Genomic DNA, 19,234 nt, shown 5'->3' with positions numbered 1-19,234 from the left:
CCAGGAGTCCATGTTTACTCTGTGTTTTACAATAACCCCTCTCCCTAACTGAATGCTTGTTATAGTGAGGAAGAGGATGGGAATCGGAAGAACTTGAGAACCACCAAAATACTATTTATCTCTTCATTCTAAAATTCTCATCACCAGGAGAAAGGTATTTCTGCCTGCAGCTTCTGCAAAGCATCTTCTATCTCCCCCCTCCCATGATTGTGGGTATTGTACGGTTGAGCTAGAAATAAAACAGCTCAGCTGGTGAACACAGATGGTGACATGCAATTGTGGAAGTCTGGAGCTGATTTGGGGGCTATAGAATAATCTCTTGGAGAAATGCCAGTTCTGTAGCTTAAAGCAATTATAGCAATGCTTTCTGCAACCTCACAACACACAGAAATTTTAAAAAAAAGCCCCAAGAAGCAGGCAAAGGCCACAACCGGGAGACTGTTGGACTTTTGACTGCAAGTACTGGGGCAGAGAATAGGCACCTGTACCAGGTAAAGAAGCAGCTCTTCTATAAAACTATGCATTACTTTGTCATCTGGTAAGCACAGATAATGGCATGCAATTGTAGATGTCTAGAGCTGGTTTTGGGATTATGCAATGAATTCTTGTAGAAATGCCTGTACTGTAGCCTAAAGCAATAAAAGTATTCCTTTCTGCAAACTCATAACAATACAAAGCTTGATAGTATCACCAAAAGAAAGCAAAATCTAACATAGTGGTTCAAAATCCAATCTCATTTTTATACAGGTAGTCCTCAATTTATGACTGGCTGTGACAAATCTACCTGGGAGGTAATCATGACCTGGATTTGAAGTTCAAATGATCAGCCCCCCCACCTCCCAGTTAAGTGATCGCATTTTAGGTGCTTAGCAACCAGGCTGCATTCACAACTTTTTGCAGTATCCCATGGCTATGTGACCATGTTTTACAACGGTTTGCTGAAAAGTAGCTTTTATTTCCAATTTTCAGCAAACTCAGCTCATAGATTCGCTTAATGACCACAATATTCACTTAACAACTGCAGTGTTCGGTTAATGACCATGTTTGCTTAATCAGCATTGCAAAAAGGTAATGAAACCAGGTCAGTCACATGACCGATCTGCTTTATGATTATCACGACTAAGGACTATAACAGGCAGGGTCCATTATAGTTATAACTCAAGGACTACCTGTATTCTCCTATTTGGGAAATAAAGTTAAGTCCTTTCAAAGCCCTCAATAATATTGTGGTAATCCTAAATGTTTTTTGGAAATTTGGATGACATGATACAGATGACAACATGTTCTACTGGACAGTAAAATTAATTAAAATATTTTTTTTTATTTTTAACCAACCCACCGCCACCACCACACAGACAGACACACACACAATATTACATGGTGGGGCTTGCATTACAACAAAAAGACTAATTAAAAAAACCAGAAAACATTGCACAGAAATTTCTAAACCTTATTAAGAAAGGGTATAGCTAAAATTGGCAATTAAAATGGCTGTAGTAATTTATACAAATGTATACATTCATTTGTATGCGTGGAAATAAATGTGTGTGCCTTCCAAACGAGGGAGTTGCTGTATCGGAATGGATGAATAAGCAAGGGTGTGGGGGTTCATACCAAACACTGGGCTGCACTGTTGCTTCCTTTTTATTTTCTAAGAATGCCTCCAGAAATGACTGTAGAAAGTGCCAAGAAAAGTATCTGGGGATTATAGTCCTTTACTTCCAGTCATGTGTTAAACCTGAAATTGAATGGCAAGTATAAAATTGCAATTTTGACAAAGCAGAAAGTGTAGATCTCTGGTATTGGGTGAGATATGTAACAGAGCAAGAATGTAAAATGTAAGATTGGATTGGGTTGGTGGGGATGGTGATGATATCAATATAGATCATAGCATTTTTTGCATGTTTGCAATTCAGGAGACAAATCAGTTCCAAGGCTAGAAATATATCTTCAAGTAGCATATTGAAAAACTTCCCAGAGAGCAGATCCTTTAATGCAAGAATGTCAACTTGAAAACAAAGTTTCCTCATTGGCTTAATAGTGAAGCCAAAATCAGATTCTCAGGATGGCTCCTGACAATCTTGCCATGCCTGGGAGAATATTTACATTTTTCATCTGACTTTTCAGTTTCCTGCTCCCATTCCCCTCCAGCTTAGAGTATAAAAGGGTTGATGACGAAGAATACCTATTTGAGAACACAGGAATTATCAATGGATTTTTTTTTTTTAAAGGCCTTGACATCTAAATTGAGGTTAGGATGATTTGTTTTTCTCAACATGTGGAAACCACAACTGAATGACCAAGTGACTGTTGACCTAAAGTGTTTAGCTTTGGTTTTGCAATCAAAACATTAGCTCTCAATATTTGACCCTTGATCGTTTTTTCTGGAATTTTTTTTAAAATCTGCACTGGTTTGGTAGCCTGAAGGAAAAAAAAAAGGAGGGGGGGAAGATCCCCAATCTAGAAAATGGCTATGCATCTGTGCCTTGTAGTCTTCTTACAAAAGTTGTATAAATTGCTGGTTTGTGACTGTAATAACTATATAAGTGCAATAAAGGATTGGCATGGGTGAAAGGTGCGGGGGAGGGGGGGGACTGGTGGTTTGAAAAACATTTCTCCTGACTCTGTCCATGGTTCTGGTATCTCTTTTGTTCTGGTGGTGGTGGTGGAAATAACAATAACCCAAGAACAGAAAAAGGAAGGATAATTTCTCAGCTCCTCTGAGAAATGTGGTAAGTATTAGAAACACGCTTCACCATGATTGCCTAAGACATTGTGACCTGTGTGCTATGGAACGTGGAACTGAGGCAACTATCATAGCTTGAAGAATATGAAAAGCAGGCCTCTTGAATGAAATGGCAGGTACTTATTCTTCTTTCCCTCCAATTTGAGCCTTTCCCCAAGACTGGGGGAGGGGGGAGATTTTTTAAAAGATTCTTTTTAAAAAATCCTGCCTATTTTTATAAATAGCTCAAAGTATTAAACATACCTAATATTCCTTTCTTCTCCTATTTTTTTTCCTACAATAACCATCCTGTGGGATGAGTTGGGCTGAAAGAGAGCAACTGACCCAAAGTCACTAGCTGATTTTGTGCTTAAGGCCAAAATAAAAGTCACATATTCTGGGTTTGTAGCCTGGTGCTATTAGAAAAAAATTATCCATCCATTCTGTGATGGAATAAATGAGCACAGTGCATGAAATGGAGGTAGATTTTATTTGACAGCAAATCAAAACGTACAATTCAGTTCTTCAAAATAGCCATGAAATCAGAGCAGTAATATTTATAGTGAAAATGGGCTTTGATTGCGAGGTGTGTAGATACATCGATCAAAGTGTTCTTTTGTTCTGGGGTTGCATGGTTAGGGAGTGTCATGGCCCTGTTGGAATCTGATTCTGAGGGAGAGGTGGAACAGCTGACAGGGCGTGGGTAGTGTGGCTCCAGTGGCTGTGGAAGAAACTGGGGAAGGGCACAGTCCGGCTGGGCATTCAGAGGAAGACCCAGGCCCACCCCCTCTCCATCCTAGGGCATGCAGGGAGGAACAGATAAGGGAGCAATGTGGGTTACGGGGGAGAAAAAGGCCCTGATTCCCTTCATTAGCTGCAGCTGGGAAAACAGGATAAAGAAGGTGTTTGCACACAGCTCCTTGCTGGAAGCAAAGTGTGAATTATTTTGATTTGTCAAGTCTTATCTGAGTTCTGGCATCCTCCCAACTGTGTATGTTTTGTTATCTTTTGAAGTCTTCAATTCCTTATCCTGTCCTGTCTCGTTAATTGCTGCAGCGTGGTTTGTGTGGTTTTTATGTATAATTTATATGTACTTTGGGTTCAGATGGAATTTCTTCCCTTTAAAAACTGTTTTTGGGAGATTTTTTTTCTCCAGCTGATGATAACTGGACATTGGGGGCCAAGTTGGAGGTATTAACAGGACTTTACCTATTTTTGTGACTTTGTTGATTTTGTGCCACACCCCGGGTCATCACAGGGAGTGTAGTGTGGTTTTCTAAGTGTGGAATCTTCTCTAGGTGTGGAATTTTTATGAGGTGTTAGGGATCTGGCTTCAGTATTGTGAGTTAGGAGGTTTCCATATCTTTGAGATGATCTTGCTTCCTGACTGATTCACGTGTATTGGCTGCCAGCTTACAGGTTTTCAGCTTAAATTTAAATTTCAGTTTTCAGTTTTTTTAACTTTTAGATTTTTAAATTTTCAGCTTAAAGATTTTTATAACCTTGCATATGGGTCAAGAGAGGATTTGCCTGTGGAATAGATGGAAATGAGGGGGGGCTTCGTGGCTAAACAGGGTTTCACAGAGGTTTTTAATCTTTAAAATGTGCCTTAACAAATAGACCAAACTTGGTTACCTTGTCAACCCTTAATTCTGTTAATCATTCTGAAACACTAAAATCGTATAAGGCATGCTGAATTACAAATGAGTCAGCCACATTTTAGTCAGACTTGTGGCCCATGGGCCAGATGCATCACACGCTGGCCACCCCCATATCTGGTTTAGCGAAGCGGGAAAAAGTTGCAATACATCACATGACGAGACCATGACATGAGTTTGACACCCCTGGCCTAGTACCCTGTACGGCCTCCCCCAATAGGAAGTCCCAGCATGTTTTAAAGGCATGAAATGAAATTAAGCCCCTCCCCCCAAATTAAGGCCTATATTAAAACATGTGAAATGGGGGGGAATGGGGGGGCTTGCCGTTAGGAAGTACTTTTGTTGCACACCCAGATATGGTGCTGCCTGCGTTGACCCCGATACGAAGTGCCCCACCAATGCCGAGGTCAACATCCAAGCCGTTGCCGCCCGCCTGCCCGAAGGTGCAAGGGGGGGGGATTAATTCACCCCCGAAAAGATGACCTAGCCATTTTTTCGGGACTCAAAAAAAAAAAGAAGATCCGGCCTTATTATATGAGAAACACGGTATATATTCCAAACCCACCTTTTATGACCTGTTATTATTCAATATTTTATGTGAATATAGATAATAGTGTTGTCTTAGTAAACCATGGTTCAGTTAGTCATAGGTGTTTTATGCACACAACTCCTGCTTTCACGATTTATTTTCTTACTATTCTGCATACAATTTCCCTTCCCAAGTTGCCATTTAGTAGTGGGCAACTATATCATTACTACTTCCTTATGCACCTTAAGTTAAAGTAAATGACTGATATAAATTTACAGGTGCCAAAAAAATTTAAACCGTTTATGTAAAAATGAAAGTTTGAAGAGCTAGCAATCTTTTTATTTAACACGATGGCTATACTTGGTTTACATAGAAGTAGGTGGCCAGTGTATTCTTTGTCTTGTGTTCAGAGCAGAATTGTAATGAAGGACTTAACTTAAAAGGTCGAAGCTATGGATTCAAATTTTTTATCCACAAGTTTATTGGGTGACTTTGAATCCATCACTCCCAGCATAACTCCCAGAACAGGACTGTTGTAATAATAACAGTCTGTTGGGATTATATTTTACTGAAATAAAACTGCCCTGGTACTAACAATTTAGTATTTGAAAATAATTGCCACTTGAATCTAAATCCACAAAAATTTCCTTTATGGCTGAGAATAGGCTCGGTGTTTGAGGATCCATCTTGAAATAAAGTCAGTTGCTGGAAACATTGGTGTCTGCCAATTGAACAAATGTTGTAACATGCATGACATGACATATGCTGTGACTTTTTACTTGTATCAAACAACATGAAGTCATTACCTTAGTACATCAGTTGCATGTTGACATCTTTAGACATATCAACATTTTTGATTTCATTGTGGAATACTCTAGATGCCACTGGCTGAAAAGAATTTGCATCCCTACCTTCTTGAAGCTGTGAATAAGCAAATCATTTGCAAAACGTTACAGCCTAGCAAGAAGTCAGTAACCTTAAACCCTGTAAGGTAAATTTAAGATAAACTTACTCAAATCCAACTCCTGAAGGATATTAGAAACCATTATGTGAAATTATGCAATTGTATAAAGTTTGTAATTGGTTTGCTCTAATTTTAGCTCATCGAGTTACTGTTTTGTTTGAAGCTGCTCTTCAAGCAAGCAAGCATGATTGAGTGCACATCAGACACTAATGTACCTATATCAACTTTACCTAATTCAGTGCTTTCCAGAAATCCAGTAATATCTGTCTCAAAGAGCAAGCTGGGTATGAATGATGAAACTGAAGTTTAAGACATTTGGCTGACATACTGCAATTGGTACAAGCTGACCCTCTGATTCAGGCAACCAGTACACTCCAAATATTTTGGAATACAATTCCCCAAGTGTCCCATCATTCCCTGGATTGACTGGAGCTGAGGAATATAAGGTTGGAGGGCACAAAGTTGCTTCCCCCACTGTTTTCAAATGGCGGCCCTTCTTTTTATGCGGCAGCAAAGTCAGTGATTCCAGGATACCATCGGAATATTTTAAAGACTTTTAAGTAGCATAAGCATATCATATTCACTCAATCATTCAGATCTTACATACCAAAATACCATTTTTATCTCTGGCCAAGAAAGAGGGTAGGAAGTCTCTAGAGCAGGGGTCTCCAACCTTGGAAACTTTAAGCCTGCCGGACTTCAACTCCCAGAACTCCCCAGCCAGCAAAGCTCAGTTGGAGCAGGAGGAATTCTGGGAGTTGAAGTCCGAAGCTTAAAATTACCAAGGTTGGAGACCCCTGCTCTAGAGAGCGCCCTCAAAACTAAACCTGGAAAAGATGCTGTTAAGTTCGGGAAATGAGAGGCTGAACCAGGGCATGGATGCAACAAATACTTTATTAGAATAATAAAGGACTGAACGTGCTTGCCAAGCCTGGAACTGGCTCGCAGCGATCAGCGACTGGTTGGACCCCGCAGCCTGCTTTTATAGCTGGCTGCTGGGGAGAACCAACCAATGGGAGAGAGGGCAACCGCCCCCGTATCACGAACGGACCTGGGTGGGAACTTCTTTAAGTTCCAGGGACATAACACCCCTTCCCCCCCAGATGCGAACACGCATAGTCTTTAAGGTACGCGGGAGGCTTGTGCTGGCGCCCAGAATGGCGCAACTCTGGGGAATTGTCTGGTAGATCGGAGTCTGCAACTGAAGGTTGGACCGGTGTGGTGTCACGAGCGCGTTCCTCGGTCAGTGCCGGATCGGGGCTTGTAGGGCTGATCGTTGAGGAAGTGTTTCCGTTGGCTGGTTCGGACTGGTCAGCCATCAGGTGGTCACGGGTCGTATTCGGGGTCCCCGACTCGGCTGCAGGCGTGAGCTGGTCCCTGGAATTGGTGCTGATGTGGGGTTGATGCTGTAGCCCTGCACCGGTCTGCAACCATGAGTCACTGCTAACGTGCGTGTCTTGGCGCTTTCGCAGCTGATCCAGGTGCCTTCTCCAGATCCGGCCATCCTCCAGTCTGACTCTATACGACCTGGGTCCGGTGATGGCCACGACCTCGCCCGGGATCCACAGAGGGTCTCCAGCGAAGTTCCTCACGAACACGGGTTCCTGTAAGACAAAATGCCTAACCCCGATGTGGAAGCGAGGGAGCGTCAGGGCAGTAATGTGGGTGCAGCCTGTCCAATACAGTCCGCAGGCGCGTCTACCCATCAGGAGTTCAGCCGGGACTTATTAGTGACTGTGCACGGGGTTGGGTGCTGGCTCAGCAAGAAACGGGAGAGTTTGTGGTGCCAGTCATCCTTGCTGAACCTAGCCAGAGCCTCTTTAGTGGTCCTAATGGCTCTTTCTGCCGACCCGTTACTGGCAGGATGAAAGGGAGCCGTGAAGATGTGGCGGATGCCCAGATTGTCAGCGAAGCGACTGAACTCAGCCGATGCGAACTGGGGGCCATTGTCGGAAACAATTGAGTCAGGTAGCCCGTGCATTACGAATAGGCGAGTTAATACCTTGGTGACCGCTTGCGTGGTGGTTGTGGACAGTTGTGCCACGTCAATCCATTTAGAGTAAGAGTCCACGACCACCAGGAACATTTTGCCGTGTGTCGGGCCTGCTAGGTCGATGTGAATCCTGGACCAGGGTGCGCTGGCGCTTTCCCACTTGATGGGGGTGGCAATTGGAGGATGGACGGGATTCCTGGCAGGGATGGCAGGAGCTTACCCATCTGCTGATGTCATCGTCGAGGCCGGGCCACCATACGTAGCTGCGTGCTAATGCCTTCATTCTGACGATGCCAGGGTGGCCCTCGTGCAACGCCTCCAAAACTCTGAGTACGCAGCGAGGTCGGGATGACCACTCGTGTGCCCCACAGCAAACAGCCCTGCAAACTGGATAACTCCTGTAGGCGGGTCTTAAAAGGCGTGAATTTGGTTTCAACATCACTGCCCGGCCACCCCCTCCTCACCCAGTCCAGTACCTGGGCGATCGTTTTGTCTGCCTTGGATTTGGCTGCAATGTCAAGGGCAGTGATGGGGAGGTCCATTTGGGTGACCTCAAAGATAGCGTGGACCGGGCCGGGTCCTCAGCTGGAGCAGGTAGGGGGCAGTGGCTGAGGGCGTCTGCGTGAGACAATGTTTTACCTGGACGGTGTATGAGTCTATACGAGTATGCTGCTAGGAAAAGAGTCCACCTCGTCATTCTAGGAGACAGGACTTGAGGGGTCTGTTTGTCACCTGCTAGTAGGCCCAGGAGAGGCTTATGATCCGTGACCAGCTCAAAAAGTGGCCAAAAAGAAATTCATGGAATTTCTTCACAGCTGCGACAGCTGCTAAAGCTTCCTTATCGATTTGACTATAGTTGCGCTCTGTTGCAGAGAGCGTCCTGGAAAAAAAAAGCGATGGGGGCCTCGGAGCCATTGGGGAGCCTGTGGCTTAATACTGCCCCAATTCCAAAAGGGGATGCGTCCGCTGCTAGCACTAATGGAAGGTTGGGGTCAAACTGAATAAGGACCGCCTCCGGCGTGAGTAGTGATTTGACTGCACGGCGGAGTCTTCCTTGTGACCCCCAATGCCAAGCCGATTTTTATCCAAAAGTCTGTGCAGGGTTCCGCCACAGATGCTTTATGGGGCAGGAACGATGCGTAAAAATTCAAGAGCCCCAAGAAGGCCTGTAGTTCCGCTTTGGAGGTTGGAGTGGGTGCCTCGTGAATTGCCTTAACCTTGGACTCCAGGGGTGAATGCCTGAGGCGTCAATTTTATAACCCAGAAAGTCCACCTGTCTAGTGGCAATGGCACATTTTTCTTTTTTTAATTTGAGGCCATGCTGTCTGAACCTCTCTAACACTGCTCGAACTCTCTGGAAGAGTTGGGGTCTGTCCTAGCCGAGACTAAGATGTCGTCGAAGTAGGGTACTACACCAGGGAGGCCCTGCAAAATCCGCTCCATGAGGGATTGAAAATGCCGGGCAACACTTACGCCAAATTGGAGACGCTTGCACTGGAAAGCACCCTGTGGGTGACGATGGTCTGTTTGGTTGTCAACAGGGAACTGTTGATACGCTTGAGACATGTCCAATTTGGCAAAAATGCTGCCAGGTTCAAAAGTGTGTAATAAGTGCTGAATGACGGGCACTGGGTAAGCGCTAACTTGTAAAAATTTATTAATTATGGTTTTATAGTCCGAGCAAATTCTCAGGCTACCATCTTTTTTGAGGGGTGTGACAATGGGCGTCTCCCATTTGGCGAAATCTGTTGGCTCAATGACCCCTTGTTTTAATAATTTATCCAGTTCCGCATCTAATTTAGGCCGAATAGCGAATGGGACTCTACGAGGTTTTAGCCTGATTGGGACTGCTTGGGGGTCGACTGAGAATGAGATAGGGGTACCGTTATAGTACCCCAGTTCATTGCTGAATACGTCTGAGTAGTCAGCGAATAAGGAGTCAGTGTCTGAGGTTGAGACAGCATGGACTCCTGTTAACCCTAGGCCGAGATGGGGGAACCAATCAAGCCCCAAGAGTGTGGGTAGGTTGCCGTTAACTACCACTAGAGGTAGGTGGCCTTTGAAAGTTTTAAAATTGACAAGAAACTTGCCTCTGCCGATTACAGGAATGTCCTTCCCCTGGTAGTCCTTCAGGCTAAACTGGCACTTCTGGAGCCGGGTTCTGGATAGATTGGGCTGTAGTCTCTTGATGGTGCTCCAAGAGATAATTGAGAGCGCTGACCCCGTGTCAACCTCCATGCGACATGGTCTACCTTCTAACAAAACGGAGAGAGAAATTTTACTAATGGCATGGCAAGCGTGCTTAGCATGGTGGCGAGTGCGACAGTTCAATACTTGCCTTTGGGGTCCCGAATGTGAAAAGGAGGGGTGCCTTTGTGCCGAGTTGTGAGCGGCCTGGCAGACTCTAGCGATGTGCCCCTTTTTATGGCAAATGTTGCAAGTAGCTCCCTTGAATTTGCAGGTGGTCCTCAGGTGAGATCCACCACAGGATAGGCACAGGGTGATGTGCTTGGGTGGACTGACGCTTTCTTGCTTGGCTCCTACCTGCGGGGGTCTGGCGTGGGCTAGGCGGTGGATGTCGGCTGCATCGCTGGGGTCCTCTTCGATGACCACCTCTTCAGAGTGGACTGAAACTGCACTTTGCTTGGAAGCAGGACCTTGGATTTCGGTGGCTGAGTGTGCTGCCAGCTCTGCTGCCAGGGCTTCCTCGACGGCTTGCGCGAGGTTGAGGTCCTTCTTAGTGAGTAGGCGCCTTTGGAGGTGAAGGTCCTTGACTCCACAGACTAGCTGGTCGAGGAGCATGTCCTCCAGGTAGGTCCCAAACCCACAATGGAGAGCTGCAGTTCTGAGGGCAGCCATGTACTGGTTGATGGTCTCTTTGTCTGATTGCTTCCTCATTCGGAAAGTGAACCGCCTGGCAATCTGTGAGGGTCTAGGAGAATAGTGGTTAGTAAGGATTTCTAACAGTTCTGTCCAGGAACGTTTTTAACTCACGTGGAGCCACGAGTGCTGTGGCAGTATCAAAGACGATGGCTCCACAGTAGATCAGGAAATATGATTTTTTCCGGTGCTCCCCTGCATCAGCCAACCCAATTGCGTCGATGTAATGGTTAAAGCGATTCTTGTATGACTCCCACTTCTCCTCATCCGGCTTGAACGCTGGGAAAACCGGGTTGGAGTTCATGATGAAAAAAAAATCAGGTTGGAATAATCTGTTGAGAAAATCTCTCTGGGGCAGCAGCAGGAAGGTTTTTGTGCCTGTGGCAGGCTAGTGACTTCAGCTCTGGAGAGGCTTTTCACAACTCTCTGTCTCTCTCTGGGTTAACACGAGGTTAGGCTGCAACGGTCGTTGGCAGCGTTTTGAAATCGCGCCTGCGTGGCGTCAGTGACTTTGTAATACAGCACCGCTGTACTTCTAGGCGGAAATTCAAATGACAGCCGTTTGAATTTCGCGCCTAAAGAAACGAGCGGCTGCGGCTCGCAGCGCTTCACTTTCCCTGTAGCTTGGCTAACAAGCGGCTACAGACGCTTCTCACTCTCTCTGCTTGCTGACCGCTCTCTCTGGCTGCGGATCAGCGTTCGCTCTCGTTTGCCTGCTGATCGTTCTCTCTGGCTGTGGATCAGCGGCTAGTGATTCAGCGGTTGCATTGTGCCTCTGGTCGCCATCCCATCCTCGTTGCCAGTGTTAAGTTCAGGAAATGAGAGGCTGAACCAGGGCATGGATGCAACAAATACTTTATTAGAATAATAAAGGACTGAACGTGCTTGCCAAGCCTGGAACTGGCTCGCAGCGATCAGTGACTGGTTGGACCCCGCAGCCTGCTTTTATAGCTGGCTGCTGGGGAGAACCAACCAATGGGAGAGAGGGCAACCGCCCCCGTATCACGAACGGACCTGGGTGGGAACTTCTTTAAGTTCCAGGGACATAACAGATGAGACTATGTTTTCTCCCCTTGGGTGTTCTTCTGCAAGCTGGACTGATGGACCATCTCAACATGTCATTAATATTGGCAGCTTTCAATCAGATCAAATTGTTATTTTCAATGACAACAGTCTTATTAGGAAAATGCTTGATTAAATTCTCCGCATCTTTACAGGGAATCCTCAACTTACAGCAGTGCATTTTTTTGACCAAAGTTATGTCACTGAAAAAGTGGCATGACCATTTTTCACACTCATGGCCTCTGCTGCATTCCCCTTTGATCATGAGATCAAAATTCAGGTGGTTGGCCACAGATTCTTATTTACAACCATTGCTGAGTCCTAGGATCACATGGTCACCTTTATGGCCTTCTGACTAGCAAAATCAGTGGGGAAGCCAGATTCATTTAACCACCACATTAGTAACTTAACAACTGCAGTGATTCACTTAACAATAAGTGGCAAGAAGGATCATGGGGAAAATTCACTTAACAAATGTCTCACTTAACAGCATAAATGTTGGGCTCAATTGTGGTTGTAAGTAGAGAAGTACCTCTATATATAGCCATGAAACATTTTGCACCTTGATTTACCCTTGCATGCATCTTCTTTTCAGGTTCCATTTCCAGCACAATTTATTAACCCTTTCTTCCCTGGCCAGTAACTCATTATACAACCTGCTAAAATTATTAAATCCATTTTATCTTTATGAATTAACCATGAACTCTGCATGTTGCCTGAAATTTTTGCACACCAAACTTTCAGTTCTGGTGCTTTTCACAGCTCAATAACATACACATGTTCAGGTGTGAAGTGTTATCTCAGTTGGAGCAGGAGGATAAATATCATGTAGAGTTCTGCTCAACTGTCCAAGGTTTAGAGGTTTGGATGGAGGGAAAATGGTGCCAGGGATGTTCTCGTCATAATAAAGGTTGTTTGGTTTGGACTTAGCAGTAGGATTTGTAAGCTCAGCCAGCTGTTCCTTAATCATAAAAACTTGCTGAAAACAAGCATTAGACATAACATATTAAACAAACTCAGCCTATTTGACTGTTTTCACACCTTATGCCACGCCTCCATTTATTAATATGTAGACCAATATCTGCAACTGGCCGGGCTCCCACTAAATAAAAAAAATGTTAGTATAATTGCAAGTGAAACCTTCTTTGTGGCTCTTTTTGTTATCCATAGTTAAGTTTGTTACACAATCATGGTTTATGGTATCAACGCAATTTTGGGTGGTCTTATGACAAGCGATGTTGAAAAATAGTTGCCCATTCGGGTGTCAACATGCCTGTAAACTCGTCCTAGGAAAGCACGCATCTGTGCCACAAGAGAGGAAGCTGTTCAAAGAGACGTAGCCCCTCCTTTCGGCCAAATCTAATGGGTGAGCCATACCCAGTCAAAACCCGATCGCTTGCACTTTGCTTGTGAAATAATAAGAAAAAGCTTTAGAAGAAAGCTTTCCCCGCTAGCAGGGGCTTGGTGGGGCCCAGCGTATCTTTCTGTGAAGCGTTGCCCCTTTAAAGCCCCTAGAGGCGACGTCAGGAAGTGATCCGAGCCGGTTCCCAGTCAAGCCAAGGGAAAGCTTAGCTACGAAGCCGCGAATCTCCAAGATCAAGAGAAAGGGGGACTTGGTATTCCCACCCAGCCTCCGGCTCTAAGCGCCGCCGTAAACAGGTGAGTGAGGGCTGCCACTTTCTTTCGGCGCACCCATTCCCCCCTCTCTCTTTCCTTCTCTCCTCTCCCGGCTCTTGTCTTTAATAAAGGGAGTGGAACGGAGCTGTAAGCCACCGTAAGCCTTCCCACGATTTCAGTGTCTGCTGCGTGGACCTCGTCGCCTCCTTTTCTGTCCTTCCCACTCCGACTCATTTCGCTCCTCTCGGCTGGAATGTCCCCTCGCTGTCGCCCCGGTTCTTCCTTTATATTGTGTCATCTCGCCTCTAACCCTAAAGAGAATCTCTTATCTTGAGATTTAGCTCTCGATGGAGATTTACTCCCTCCACCGCAACCTATTTTCCTTCCATTCCTTCTTCTTTCAGATCAGTTTACTCCAAAACCACGCGGATCCTTTTTTTATTATCAATGGGCGGATTTGCCAGAGTATTAGATTATCTCTTTCCTCTCCGATTTTCTTTCAGCCTTGAGTAGCGTTGCTCGTGTGAGGTCTTGGAAGATTCTGTGGTTTCATTTAAATTGTTCGCGGATTTAAGTGTAGTACAAGGTGGAAGGGACCTGAAATGATGAATATAATAATTCCTCCGATTTCTGGTTGGAAAAAGAGGGGTGGAGATGTGTGTTATCCACATCATAGAGAATAGCTGGGTGTTCATGTGACGTATTTAACTATGGTTAATTAAACCACGATGAGGATAAGCCAGATTTCTGGGCTTTCATAACACACTGAATCATAAACAAATTGGATTAGGCGATCAGCATTATTAAGCCAAAATATGGGTAGCCAAGGGTATGGCTTAGTGTATTGTGCAAAATGGCAATCATTGTCTCACTACATGGGTTTAGTTGTAGTGCGATCTGGGATGTGAGTCTACTTTGAATTAAGTCTCAGTGGGAATTGCTTTCAGAGGAATAGGTATCATGCTTTGCAGCTTGTTTCTGACAAGATGATGATGATCCCTTTCAAATCCAGTTGAAAAATGTTCTCTTACTGGGGCATGAATAAATGAACATTTTCTTTTTCCTGGACAAAAGTATTTATTTTTGTGCAGGGAAACCGTAATATGCTTTTAAACCACCCAATCTTCACCACACCTTTTTCTTTAAATTGCTTTGCCTTATTTCATCATAGTGTGATGGTAGACAAAATGGATGGCAGGTCTCACATTATTCAACTCCCTAAATCTCTGCCTTATTCCAGAATATGGCAACAGTGCAGTATTTTAGTGTTTTGCAGCAAATTAACACAAAGTAGGTGATGATCTGCATTTCTGAATTTGAGGTGGATTACCTGTTTGGATAGCTAGGATATCTAATATAACACATGTGTACACACACATACACACACAACTCTTGAGATTTTAGAGATGCTGGAAACCTGTTTAGACTTAATGAGAAAAATAAATTACATTCTATGTTTCCTCTTTTCTCTCAATGTATGTAGCTAGGAGTGTAAAATGCTGTTTTTTAAAAAGAAAAAAAGAAAGGAAGAAAGAAAGAAAGAAAGAGAAAACAGTGCCTAAAAATTAGGAGATATGCTCTTTTTCTTTGTCACTTATGTGGCTGACTTTCTCTCCTCTCCTTATCTTTTGAAGTAGATTGAATTGAGAAAGTAGAACTGAAGTAACCTAATTAGATCCTTGGCTGAGTAAGTATTTGAACCATGAGCTTCTTCACCCAACACAAAAATTCAGGAGTAACCAAGCCTCTAGTCTCCAAGTGTTTTGTATTGCCTTCCCCTGATTCTTGATCAATGACCATGCTGATTTTAGGAATCTATCACATCTGGAATATGCAAAGTTCTCTAGCACTACTTTGAAACTGTATTAAAGTAATTGTTATTGGCTAATGATCAGTCATACACAAGACACGCTGTGCTAAGCTGTGATTTATTTTGCACATTTTTTTAGAGTTTTAAAATTCTATATTTTTTATATTTTATTTTTATTATATAACTCAAAGCAGCTAACGTTCCTAATACTCTTTTCTCCTATTTTCCACCAATTTGCTCAAATCACCCAGCCAGCTTTCATGCCTAAAATGAGACTAGAACTCCCAATCTCCTGGTTTCTAGCTGGATGCCTTATCCACCAAACTGATAATTTACATGTATTGTTAGGGCATAATCTCTATTACTGTATGTCATTGACATAGTCCATTTGAATCAATTTTAGTTTGTGGCATAATAAATTTATACAGAACCAACATCTACATATAATGTATTAGTTATTTGAATGATATCCAGCCAGATGTGCTCTGCCATGGACAATTCTGAACGTTGTGTCACTAAATATTTATTCCAAATTGTACTTATGGCAAAAAGATGAAAGTTGCACAGATTGTATTGTTAGGGGGAAAAAAGCAGATCACATTAACATTGCAGATTCATTTTAAATTTATTTGGCATAATAAAGAAAAAACTGACTCACAAGCATGTGTAAAGTGTCTTTGGCTTGCAGCCAGACCCGCCCCCCCAAAGCCAGTATAATTACTCATTATTAAGGCTTAATTCATAATGATTTATCTGTGTGGATGCACAGTCCATGGATACACATTTTTGCAACCATGAGAGATAGTAAAAAGTGGTTTATCTGTGTGGATGCAGTCCATGGATATACATTTTTGCAACCATGAGAGATAGTAAAAAGTGGTTTATATTGTAAAATGTACACTTTTACATTACCCTATCCCCTAGTCTCAGATTTTTAGTTGCTGAAATAGCTTTTCAGAAGTTCTTCGTATGTGGTGGGGAAAGGAGGCAAGAGGAAAAAAGCAATTTGGTGCTTAAAATTCCAGTAGATAAGAGCATAGCTATATTTAACATTCCTTTTCAGCATCCCAGTTGTAGCCAAATTTTGAAACATACTTGAGATTTTATTTTCAAAATGGCCCTGAATGATGTGCACTTCCTCTTTTTTTTAATCCATCACAGTAAGAAGACTCTTACTGTGTGTGTGTGTGTCTATAAAAATAGAAAGCTACTAACATTGCACTCCATGGAGGCGGAATGCACAGCATATTACATAATATGAAATGTGATGATAGGCTGGTACACCAAAAGATTAGTGGTCTCCTTGCCCCCCCTTGTCATGTGAACTCATTTCTGCATAATGCACAAGTGTGCTGGTTGATAATTTTGAATGGATGTGTCATAATGGTGTTAATTTCCTTGGTCTAGGAGATTAGTGGATGAATAGATTGTGATGGCCTGTGTATGCATGAAAGATATAGAGGATTGTTTTGTGGAAGATTGATGCTTTCCTAAAAGCAACATGAGTGCAAGCTCAAATTCCTACAGCAATCTTTCTGTCCCTTAAACATATTTATTACCCTCAGTCAACCAACCATGACTGCCCAAGGTGTTCATACTGTGAACAGCTGCTCTAAATGATCTCTCTTAATGATCCTTCTACCTGCTGTCAAATAGTGCAAAAAATCTATTGTTACTTATACTATTTGCATACAACCTGTACAGGAAATGCATAAGTACAACCCCTCTCTTGAACAATTCTCAGTTTAAGATTTTTGGGTCTTGGCCTTAAGAATGAGATAGCCATGATTTTCCCTTCTAAATTGTTAAAATTAAAAATATCTTTTGGGATCTAGCTTGCTTTGCATTCAGTGAGGATTTCTGCAATTCTATATAATTTTCTTCTATCACTCTTTCTCAAATAATTATTTTCAATTTTTCCTGAGGACACTCAAAACAGCTTCAAGAGAAATAAAAAAAAACAAGCAAAGTTAAAAAGGTTAAAAACAATAAAGTTAATCATGCAATTTAAAAGGCATAGCTGATGAGGAAAACCTGAAGCTTTGTCTGTAGAAGAGCAAAGAGCAAGGATTAACTCCAGCTACCAGGGAAATTATTTCTATGTCACTCTCTTTCCAGCCTTTCCCCTTCTTCACTGAATGTTTTTCTACTGACCTTTCTGAGCCAAATCATTTTACTTTATTTATACCCCATTGGGAATAGATTGTCATGGGAAAGTAAAAATTTATCTGTGAGGTCACTGATGGCACATAATCAATTCATATACCACATTTCTATCTAATGGGAATCTCATAAGCATTTCCTCCCTTTCACTTTATAAAGTTAAATTGTTTAAAATATTTTCAACCAAAAACATGTTTGTGAATATTACATGTTCCACAATTAGTTTATGAACCCAATATTTCACTGCCATTTTACGGTATGAATTCATTGAATATTTTCTTTCCAGATTCTTCCTCCATCTAAATTGGAATTGAGAATGGAAATTAGAATTCCATTCTGCCTATCTCATACTCCAAAATTTAATGCCAGATTTAGCATTAAAGATTTACTGCTGAATATTTTTTGTTAAAGCAATTCCATAAGAGTTGCTTACTTTGCAACCTTAAAGCTTATGTTAGACTACAATATGCTGTATGAAAACATTTTTATTGTAGCAGCAAAAGCAAGGATTTGATAAGATTGAAAAATGCAGCAGGCAAATAGAAGCTATTCTAATCTTTAAGGAATTTATTGGGCTTTATTCTCCTTGCTTGCCATCCTCCTCCTCTTGCTTTTGAGATTTGTATCTCTAAAGCATCCCCACGTGATTATACAGATGGGAAACATAATTTGTGTCCAACAGTTTTCTGCCTTGGAATCTGTAGTTTCTGTTTGCCTGTATCCAAGATGTGAAAAAATTAGATAATGTTGAAAGCCTAAAAATCGGTCCACGATGCTATTAAATGATCATAAATCATACTGCAAACTTCTGAAATAAGAGGGTGGAATATCAAGAATTGATTGAGCCCCCAGTTCCATTGTATGTTTTATAGGTATGCATTAAATTATGAGTCTTGTTTTCACCCACTGGTTAACTGCTGTAAGTTTTTAGTATAGTTTTTACCCTGGAGTTCCCATCATTTTAGTAATTTGGGTGGGTGGGGAGATCCTGCAGCATTCAATCTATTTCCTGCTAATCTTGCAAAAGCTGCCTTCAATTTTCTGAAAAGGAATGTAGTGGCATAAAATGGCAAGAGAAGCTGCTGGGAATTCTAAAACTCTCTCTTCAGTGTCTGATTCCATGCTGCAGGCAGAACCAGGATTAAAAAGCAAGACTTAGGTGTTTGTTGGGTTTTTTAAAAACAGCCTGGAGTCTAACCAAGCTAACTTGTTAGAGGTGGTTTCTTTTTCTGCATGTAAAATACCAGAAAATAGATATGGCAACCAGAGTAAAAGAAATCTTGGTTTTATGTCCTTGTCTTGCCTCTTCACAATTTAGGCTGGGCTACCAAGAACTTTTATCTGAGTATGTTATTGTTGTTGTTGTTGTTTTGAGTCTTAGATTCTTTTATACAGTTCAGTCTATACTTCCTGTGGGGAAAGGCTACATCTCACCTCTTAATTAGGACTAACTCCATTCCTAATGTATTATTGATTGTCCAATTATTGATTAACTGCAGCTTGTGGGCATGTCAGTTCTCTGACTGATATTTTCCTCCTGTCAGCAGATCTGCTTGAGATTTTTCTTGTGAACTGTCAATGAAGGTTGGACTAATAATGGAGCACATTAGAGGAGTTCAGCCCAATCAGTTCCTTTGTTTACCAGGAAACCATGCAAGAAATATTGGCTAAAACTTTAGCGTTTATAAGAACATCTATATTTTTTCACACATATCCGGTTCATTTGCACCATATCTAGGGATGCATCAAATCATGTTGCATCTCCAGATCTTAGAAAAAGAGACAATTGCTGAAAAGATATTAATATTCAGTATAATTTGGTATTTGTTGGAC

General features: G+C 42.5%; 1 protein-coding gene across 18 annotated transcripts in view; it reads left to right on the top strand.

The window, feature by feature from the left end:
• The first annotated feature begins 470 nt into the window (after window positions 1-470).
• The window catches only part of MPP2 (MAGUK p55 scaffold protein 2), a 98,160-nt gene continuing 79,396 nt past the window's right edge, over window positions 471-19,234 (top strand). For 8 of the 18 annotated variants that reach the window (XR_015740285.1, XR_015740284.1, XM_087917438.1 and 5 more), the window contains exon 1: window positions 13,265-13,470. The gene's annotated coding sequence lies outside the window, so the exon portion shown is untranslated. Of the gene's footprint in view, window positions 492-13,263; window positions 13,471-19,234 lie in introns of those variants that run through there. The other 10 variants (XM_087917442.1, XM_087917437.1, XM_087917439.1 and 7 more) reach the window with 5 other exon arrangements.

This window comes from Pseudonaja textilis, chromosome Z (genome assembly GCF_049901715.1).
Source record: "Pseudonaja textilis isolate UNSWEBS1 chromosome Z, rPseTex1.2, whole genome shotgun sequence".
NCBI classification, from domain to species: domain Eukaryota; kingdom Metazoa; phylum Chordata; class Lepidosauria; order Squamata; family Elapidae; genus Pseudonaja; species Pseudonaja textilis.
This window is presented reverse-complemented; position numbering and strand designations above follow the sequence as displayed.